The sequence below is a fragment of the Bidens hawaiensis genome, unplaced genomic scaffold, assembly GCF_021521415.1.
Source record: "Bidens hawaiensis isolate Kalapana, Puna unplaced genomic scaffold, B.hawaiensis_p1.1 tig00003822_1, whole genome shotgun sequence".
Classification (NCBI taxonomy): Eukaryota; Viridiplantae; Streptophyta; class Magnoliopsida; order Asterales; family Asteraceae; genus Bidens; species Bidens hawaiensis.
Genome location: NW_027491219.1, coordinates 113,479 through 123,819, shown reverse-complemented (window position 1 = coordinate 123,819; position 10,341 = coordinate 113,479). Strand labels below are relative to the sequence as shown.

Genomic DNA, 10,341 nt, shown 5'->3' with positions numbered 1-10,341 from the left:
TTACTAGATGTGGAACCAGTCGGCAGTATTCTAGGAATTTAGTGTTATATTCCCTAAGATTTGTGCCAACAACCTTGTGATTCCATAACTCAGTTTGAATTCGATCCATTTCATGAGTTGGGCAAAATTTCTTTAATATAAGACCTTCGAATGTTTCCCAACTTAAGTTATACATTGTTTCTCGACCCTTGGTTTGAATCAAGGTGTTCCACCATTCAAGAGCTTCTCCCTTGAACATTTGTGATGAATACTGGATAGCTTCCTCACCGGTGCATTTGCTTATGATGACGATTGATTCATGCTCTTCTAGCCATCTCATAGCGGCTATACCATCTGAGTCTCCATGAAATTCTTTAGGATCGTAAACTTTAAAGTTCTTAAAGTTACATCCTTTTTGAATATTTCGTTTCTTTTTCCTTGGATTATTATCAACTGTAGAGCTGTCGTAAGCTTCTTCTTCATTTGAATGAACAGACTTACTACGACTTCTCTTATTAGATTTTGGTTGACTTTGACTTGTAGAAATGTCCTTGATTCCGTCAAGAACAGGTTACATAGCTTCCTTAACCATCTTTTGAATTCCATTTATGTATTGGACTGGAATTTCATTATCTTTATTTTCATCATTTTCTTCATATACAGTTTTCTTGGGAGGACTGTTGTGGGAGTTTGCACTTTCTTCTCTTGACATACTACAATAAAATTTTAAAAGATACGTCCAATATTCGAAGAATTCAAAACATATCTTTTATTTATCTTATTATAGTTACAAGAGTGCATATTATTTGTTACAATTGTACTCTTTACAATTACTAAGTTTCTGTTTCTTCTAACGAATAATTAATTTCTTAATTTTGTCATCTTTCTTGCTAGTCTCCTTTTCTTTTTCTTCCACTTCCATTTCTTCATTTTGAGTGTGAGCAAAGTAAGAATCTTGAGTTGCCGGAAAACATTCTTGCTCTTGAATATATTCTTCCAGATAAGTCATTACTTCTTTTTCCTTTAGCATTATTGTTTTCTTGGATCTACTTGATCCTGTTCCATATGTGTTATGATTTGGAATTATATGAGCTAGCGGAATGTCAAAATCAAATGAATCTGAATCTTCCTCCATTTTTGTTTGGCATGTACTTTCATCGCTAGATATAGGAATTGGGAGAAAAGACGTTCCTATAAATCCTTTTCCTTTACCAATTCGAGGCCGACATGATACTTGACTAGATTGAGAATCGGACATCTACGCGAGGTTTAGTTTTTAAGGATAGGTAGACGCTCCTATCTTATTTGTGTTGTTATATCTTATCCGTATAAATTTTGATAATTTCTTGATATTTTTCAATTCAGTATCTAGTCTATTTGAATTCAATATTTGTACAATAAGTTTTCAAAACTTATCCTTAATCAAAGCCTGGGTATAATTAAATACCTAATTCGCTAAGATTGATGGCTATGATACCAACCTTTCAAACCCTCATCTTAGGGCCTAGGCGTGTGACAACAAGTTGGTACTTTTTTTGTAAATAAATCAGAGTTGCAATTTATAGCGGAAGTCTTTAAATATTATTATATTGAAAACTTATTAAAAACTCAGGTTTAAATACCCGTTTGATATTTCAAATACATTTCTTTACAAAACATAACTCTTTATAATATTTTGAAATAAAATATCTGACTCATCAGATAGCATCTAATGACTATAACTCCAATCTTCTTTTCCTTCTTGTTTGTCTGTTCTAACCTTTCTTGTTTTCCTGTAAAATTGGTTGGAAAATACGACATCACACAGCTGGTGAATGACGCTGACTCTAAAAATATATTTTCAATACCTTTGTGAAACCAACAATAATACATTTGTGACTACTCATTAGGCACCCAACTAAATTGGGATCAAATTATCCTAAGTACCTTGTACAATTAATTATATATACAATATCATTTCTCTGAACAGTCCCGTAGACCTTCAGAGGCATGTTGATAATATGCATGGCCTCGGGGAAATGCCGAGTTACCATGTATGTTTGGATCCAGACACATGTATACTCTTAATCAGAGTGTCCGTTTCTTATTATTGTAACACAAAGTTTTTAAGGATTTGTAAATTCTATGCAAACATCAGACTCATAATAAAAGGTTTGGGGCGTATTCACCTTTTCTATTACTGATTCCTGTTTTCTGATTCCTTCTTCTTGTTTTGTTACCTCGGACCTATAGTACGAGAATAACCTTTATATAAATAACTAGATCATCGATCTAGCTTCAGACCTTTAGTCCGTTTTGTATAGCTTTAACCTTGATAAAAACATTATTTATTCAAAATATTTGGACCTTTAGCCCCTTTGTTTGTTTATCATTTATATACTATGTTTCTTCTTCAAGAAGAAACATTAACTTTATAATCTTTCTATATGAATATTATATTTCTTAATAATAAAGAAATACTATTTTAACTATAACCTTCACTTAAAAAAAGTTATTTTATTCTTAATCGTAATCAAGGTTCGGGCTATACCCCCGACTATGGTATAAACCATTTATAATAATATAATAATATCTTAGGCAGAACCCCTACCTCGCACGGGTATTCGTAGTTAGATATTCCTAAGTTTATACGGGCAGCACTTCTACCTTATATGCACGTTTATCGAGGCGTTCTTGATCCACCTTTCTTGGCACGCAAATCTAAGCGATGTTAAGTTGACGTCAGGTCGTGCACGTACTTCGAGACGGAATGTCGGGTTACTTTTGGGTGGCACGCACTTCGAGGAAAACACCGGGTATTTGGTACGGATTACGAGATAATGATTTGTCGGGTCGGCGGCACGCAAAACGATGTTCGGCACGCAAACCGAGGTAGAGAGAGTGTAATTCTAGAGAGAGAGGGAAATTGTGTGTGAGAGAATGAACCGGTGGCCTCCCCTTTTATAGCTGATCTCACACTGATGGGTCTCTGAATATTATTTTTCATTTTTAGTCCCTTTTCTTTTATAGCTTGTTACTTTAGTTCTAATTCTCGTTGTCCAAAAATACTAAGGCGGCTCTTATAGCGGCTCGCGGCGAAGTGCAAAGTGCAAAGTGCGCCATCAAAGAGCCACATTGCGCCCAACGCCCTTCGCAGTCGCCATCGCCATCACCATTGGCCTCGTCCTCGTCCTCGTCCTCGTCCGAGCCCGAGCGCGTGCGCGTCGGGTGCTACGCACCCTCCGCTAGGACTACTTGTTGCATGATATCCATAAAAGAATATTACTATGGAAAATCTATTCCTTATAAAGAGCTTCCATTTCTTTACCACTTTCCATGTGGGATGGGATTTATATTCCTTATTTATACCCAAGTAAAGTGCTTCCACTTTCTTACATCCTTCCATGTGGGATAAAGTTTTCTTTATATTATTTCCTTCATGTAAGAATACTTAGCTTAGGAAATATTTTTATTTCCTTATTTTTCTTATATATTCTTATTTAATATTTCTCATGACTTGTCTTGATATTTTTTTTGATCCCTTAACTTTCCTAAGTTGTCAAATTTGGATTGAAATTTTGGGGATGTTACATCTTACTAGGTTAAAGTTAAGATAAAAAAATAGATAAAAATGAGAAGTGTGAGAATGATATGTAACCACACAAAAAAAGCTTCATAAAAATAAATTAAAAAAAAATAATAACAAAATCATAACTCAAAATATTAATAAAAAACGAAAAAAAATAAAAAAAAATAAAATAAAATGTTTCTGTTATCATTCCCGTTCAAAAATAAAGTAAAAAAAAAACAAAAAAAGTAAAAAATAATTGACGAAAAGACACAATGGCGAGATCAAAGACACAATGACGAAAATGAACAACATACACAATTATAACTAAAAAAAAGACAAAATAGATCGCAAAATATAACACAATGCCAAACAAAATATAACACAATGTTGAGTAATATAACACAATATAAAGGAAAAAAAACACAATGTGAAGGAAAAAGACACAATCAATGATGGAAATAAGCACAAAATATGATGCTAAACAAAAAAACACAACTTTTTTCACTTACCATATGAGAACAAGAAAGACGGTGGAAACATTTTTGTGTTTTTACTTTTTTTCGTTTTTTATTAAATTTTAAGTTATGATATTTTTAATTATCTATTTTTACAATTTTTTAAGGTGGTTTTTTTTTGTGGTTAGAAATATTTCTCATCCTTCTCATTTTTGTTCCACTTTATAGAATAACTTGATCCCTATATAGGTAATTTAATGTATTATAGAATGATCAATTAAATTTTATTTCTGGAATATAATACAATCGATTAAATTACATATATTGTGAAAAATAAATAAATACATGAATACTAAAATAAATAAACATCAATAATAAAAAAAGATATCTTATCAATCAATGCTCAATCCATGAAATTAACTTATATAAAGTTGGGGACAATAACCTGAAATGATAAAATCGAATATTAATATTCATATCACATAATAAATAAATTACAAATTATGGAAGATTTGAATTATCTGAATAAAAGTAAAATTGATGTTATAATTTATAACCGGAAAATTTTAATGACGTTACCCGGAAAACAAAATAGTGAAAACATACATGGTATCTTCGATTTTGATATACAACCTGAAGAAATTATGCATTGTATCTCCATTAATATAAATTAAATATAAACGCAAAAGTAAAATAACTGTTAATGAAATAAAACATTACCGGAATAATATGATAGAGTATCAAATAAAGTATAAATTCAACATATGATAGAGTTTATAAGAAAGAACCTTACCGGAAAACACTAACAAAAAATCACCAGAAAAATAAAAATTAAAATAAATATAAAACCATCATTGTTATAGATATAAAACATCACCGGAAAAACTTACCGAAAAACCGTAATAACTTCAACATATCAATTCAATCTTGGATTTTGATATAGAATCTAAAGAGATTATAACAAATAATATAATAGTTAAAATAAATATAAAATCTTACCAGAAAATCGTAATAACCTCAACATATCAATTACATCATGGATTTTGATTTACTACCTAAAGTGATTATAAGAAAATCATATAACAACTAAAATAAATATAAAACATTACAAGAAAAAACCTTACCGGAAAACGATATAACCTCACCGGAATAACATATTAAAAATCGACCATTAGAGTATAAAATATAACCTTACTGGAAAACTATTAATACCAATCTAGATTACCGGAATATAGGAGATAGTGGAACAATAAGCCGAAAGAGATAGAAAGAGAGATTAAAATGATTAGTGTTGAGAATTCTTAAGGTTTAAATAAGGTGTTTGTGATGATTTGGCAATAGTAGGAAAGAAAATAAGTGATTTGGCATTGAGGTGACAATAATGTGGACACCCTAGAATATTATCATGTGCAAATTATGGTTTGGTTTAATAGTATAGTAAGATTACTAGGTTAGATTCTGTGTTACACACTGGTGAAAATATATAAAACTTCATATATATATATATACACACACACACACACATATATATAAATGTGTCATAAATATAATGAATTGTAAACGTCAGATAACAATATTAATATAAGGTATCACATTGTTGTTTTAATTAAAATAATCCAACATACAAAGACAAAGAAAAATGACAATTTAAAACATATTTTTCTAACTTATACCACATATTTCTAACTTATACCATTGAACATAAAAGACATATTAATTAAAACTTTATCATCTACTAAAGTCATATGTTGTAAACTATGAAGCGTAATTGCGTAAACATGTAGATATTGTAACATAAGTTGTGTGTCTAAAAACTATTTTTATTGAAATTATAAAACATATAAGTACACAACATATGTTTCCAACGTAACTTTTTGTTGGAAAATTGTTAGAAACTGGATTTTCTAACAAATTTCTTACGAATTCAGTTGTAGAAAAACATATTTTTTTCTAGTAGTGATTTATTAAAAAAGTTATTTTAGAGGTAGGTGTTTAAGCAATGATTTCATTTTCCTAAAAGCTTTTGTAGCTAAAATATGGGAATATCATGGTTTTATTTGGGTTGAAATGGAAATGAATCGAAATATCAAAGTTTGTTTGGTGCAACTCTGTCCGATTGATGTATCTTACTACTATTTACGTGTTTAGTAAGACAAAATTGACGGCCCTGATGACCAACCTTATGATCCCATGATGTTTGGTTCACATGCATGATGCATGTGACGAGACTCAACAAGGAAGTGCACATGCTCTTTATGTCATCCCATTTCAAATTTCATTTTCGGGATCACCCATTTAATCGTTTGGTACGGGTAACGTTTATAAATTTAAGATGATTTTTGGTGAGTTTACAAAACATGAATTAAAGAACAAATAATCAAAAAAACTTGCCATAGGTAAAAAGTCTACCAACATTCTCAAATTAAATCTGTTGGGTTTGTTTAGTTAGTTAAAATAAATACAGATACTCAGATAGCATGCCATGCTTTAAGGAATTTAACATTAATGTTGGTTCTTGAATAAAAACGTTTCTTTTATATATAAAGTTTCTAGAAACAACAATATTTAACAAAGAATGATCTTTTAAACGGCATGAAAGAAATATGAATCAAATTATATAGATTGATGAGCATTTAAACATACCCCATGGATTATTGAAGTGGCCTTTTTGCCTGCTTTCTCAAAGGTGTAGAAGTGACCGTTTTGTTCAAAGACTTTGTTTATATTATTTTTAACAAATGATAAAAATGATGATTCACAAGCAATTATATAACATACAATTTCAAAGTTTTCTATGCATTTACTGTTGTACCTTCTGTTTTTTAATTTGTACCTCATACATTCTGGCTTGATTATATAATTTATATTATGTCACTTATTAGTGGGTTCTCTGTCTGCACTTAGGTCATACGCGTGTCAACGATGTTGTCTTCAGCAATTATTTACACGTCCTAAGGCTAACCTGATAGGGTTATGTTTCCCTTAATGTTGGTTTCTTTTATCTCCAGATTTTCTACAGTTCACCTCTGCTCTGTTACTCTTCATCAATCGCAGGTAACACTTTTTTAGGGTTTTTTTTTTTCCTTCATTGGGTTTTCATATTTAGATCATGGACTTATGTTCAAGTTTTGTGCTTTTAATTGGTTTTTCATGTGTTCGAATTTGTCCTAACAAATGCAATTTTGATTTTCATGGGTTTAGGTTTTATTAGTTGTAATTGAAATTCTTACTAAATTAGGGCTGGCGAGACACTGGTCTTCTTTATTTATGTTAGTCAAGGGTTTTGTGGTTCTAATTGGGTTTTGTGTGTTTGAATTTGGCTTCTAATTGATTTTTCATGTGTGATTTTGGACATAGAAATGGAATTTTTTACTTAAAAAAAGGGTTTAGGCTTCTAATTATTAATTGTAATTGAAAGACAGTAGTCATGGTGTGTGTGTGTGAGCCTATTTATTTCTTCACAGTAGTCATGAGTGAGTGAGATTAAGTCAAAGTTAAAAATTAATTTCAAAAAAGTATGTGTGAGCTATGTACTACCATAGTACATAAACTGTTACAATTCTTACCATCGTGCTATATGAAAACTAGGATGGCATCAAGAGGTGTTTCCCTCATCAGAAACGAAGATGGAGGAGAACCTATAGACATTTGTTTGATAAGAAAGTGGCAGTCCTTTGTGTTTAAAGATGAGTGTTGCTACTTATTCGTAGATAAAGTGGTACATTTTCTTCCTTTACAGGTGGTTCCGATACATTTTATTACTATAATAGTAGCTGCAATTTATACTATTAACATAAAATGTAGGGGCATGCAATTGAGGCGTGTGGCAACACTCGAGACCAAATGCAGTTTGAAAGCAAAATGGTACTTCAAGGTTGTTATCGAGTTTCTAACTACGGGTCACAAAAGGCAAGAAATAGCCAAAAGGTTGTTCCTCAAGATGCCACCGTAAAACTTGTTCGAGGAACCTCCTTCACTCCAATCGAATCGTCGGGCTTTCCATTACACTACTTCAACTTCGCACCATTTCACATTATAAGAAGCCGCCTGAATGTGAACTTACAGTTAACAGGTCTAAAGAAACAAAAGTTATTTATATCAACTTACACATTATATACGCTACTAACAAATGTCTACTTTACAGACTACATTGGGCGTTTTGACTCGATAACCGTGGATAAAATAACCTCATCAGGGCGAAGACTCTTCAAATTTATTTTGGAAGACGCATAGTAAGAAGCTAACACATACACCACAATGCATGCATTATTGATTGTTCATAGGTGCCGCTATTAAACTAACCATTTTAAAATATAATGATACAGTTTGAATGAAAAGTTCATTGAAGTGGCTCTTTGGGGAGATATAGTTGATATGGTTGACAAAGAAGGACTCACCAACACACCTTTTCCGTGCATAGTAGCTGTAACTTCAATGAAAGTAACAGAACACCAACAATTACAACTTGAGTCAAGTGCTCCTACACACATCTACATCAACCCACAGGAACCGATGATCTAATAGAACGGTAAAAACCAAATATACTCATAAACATACTATAAAAACACACTTATCATAGTACACTTACAAAAAATATTGTCTCCAGGTTCACAATTAGGTACGCCAGCATACCACAAAACCAAAGAGGTCGTTTCACAATCGCATAGTTATTGCAGATCGATCCGGCACAAAACTTTGTAAGCCGTTAACTTTTGTAAATTACAATATATTTAGTCTGAAGGTTCAAAACTAATTGCTAACAACAACAGGAACGAAGATGTTCTTGCATTGCCAGGATCACAAACCTCATCCATGGACAAAAATGGTTTTACCGAGGGTGCGTCCAATGTAATAAAAAACTACACAAGCGTGGTGTCGGATGGATGTGTGGTAACCATCCAAATGAACAACAGCAACGATACATGTAAGAACATCAACTTCAACAACCTCCTTAATAGTCATACCACAAAACCAAAGAGGTCGTTTCACAATCGCATAGTTATTGCAGATCGATCCGGCACAAAACTTTGTAAGCCGTTAACTTTTGTAAATTACAATATATTTAGTCTGAAGGTTCAAAACTAATTGCTAACAACAACAGGAACGAAGATGTTCTTGCATTGCCAGGATCACAAACCTCATCCATGGACAAAAATGGTTTTACCGAGGGTGCGTCCAATGTAATAAAAAACTACACAAGCGTGGTGTCGGATGGATGTGTGGTAACCATCCAAATGAACAACAGCAACGATACATGTAAGAACATCAACTTCAACAACCTCCTTAATAGTAAAAAAAATGACAAAATATTTTTGAAATATAGGTACTGTTTGAATGTAACTATCGAGGATGAAACAGAGATGACAATGGTTACACTTTTCGATGAAGCTGTATTCTCATTGGTGCACACAGACGCAATGGCAATGGTGGTCGAAAAAGCATTTGAAGACCCAGAAATAATACCTGACCCACTGCAAGTAATAGTAGGCCAAACAAAAATGTTTCAACTCCAGTTCAACAACCGCATTAACGAAGGGTCCACAAGATTTACGTGCAACAAAGTACTTGAAAATCCGAATGTAATCCAGCAAGTGCCACAGCAGCAAGTACCTCAGCAGAAACCACCAAATACCGAGCTCCAACAGTCACTTTTACAAGGTCAGTGTTGTGCGATTTTGTCCTCTTATTACATTATAATGGTCTTATTCGGTTCACTTGCAAATGCTATTGTTAGTGGTTGCTTCCAAATTCTGAACATTCAAACTTACATGTACCTGTCGTTGTCGTAGTGTATTCATTATTATTATACATAAGATATATATATATCTTTGAATGTAGGTGCCACAGACAAATTGATTAAGTCGAATTCGAGACGACTCACCGCAATAGACAATTTTATTATTATATTATTGTGTATCTATTTTAGCTGCTGCTACTTTTTTTTGGCAAGTCATACATGTGTTTGGAGTTTTAGATGTACTTGTGCCCTGAAGGTTTTGAATTTTGGTTTAATAAAATAGTTACAACTTAAAAATCAGAACTTGCGCTCTAAATCATTTAACTACATATTTTCTATTTACTACTAAATGAGTATATTGTAAAAGGAATGCTTTAATTTTAACCTTATCTTCTGCAGAAAACATTAGCAAGGACAAAAACATAATAGCTGACCAGGCACACAAGGTAGCCCCCCCCCACCAGATCCAAAGAACAATTCACCAGCAACAAACACATCAACCCCGCCACCAACCACACCAGCACCAATAACAACGCCTAAACGTCTTGCAACCGTCGACACCTCAGGTAAATACTTTAAAAAAAAACTATGTCTGTTGTTTTTAATAAACAAAACACACA

The 10,341-nt window shown here is 32.4% G+C and overlaps 1 long non-coding RNA gene across 1 annotated transcript; it reads left to right on the top strand.

Annotated features, from left to right (window-relative positions):
- The first annotated feature begins 7,972 nt into the window (after window positions 1-7,972).
- Window positions 7,973-8,485, top strand: LOC143624504 (uncharacterized). The gene is made up of 3 exons (XR_013152123.1): window positions 7,973-8,056; window positions 8,129-8,216; window positions 8,310-8,485. It is a non-coding gene; the product is annotated as an uncharacterized LOC143624504 (long non-coding RNA).
- Window positions 8,486-10,341: the final 1,856 nt, after the last annotated feature.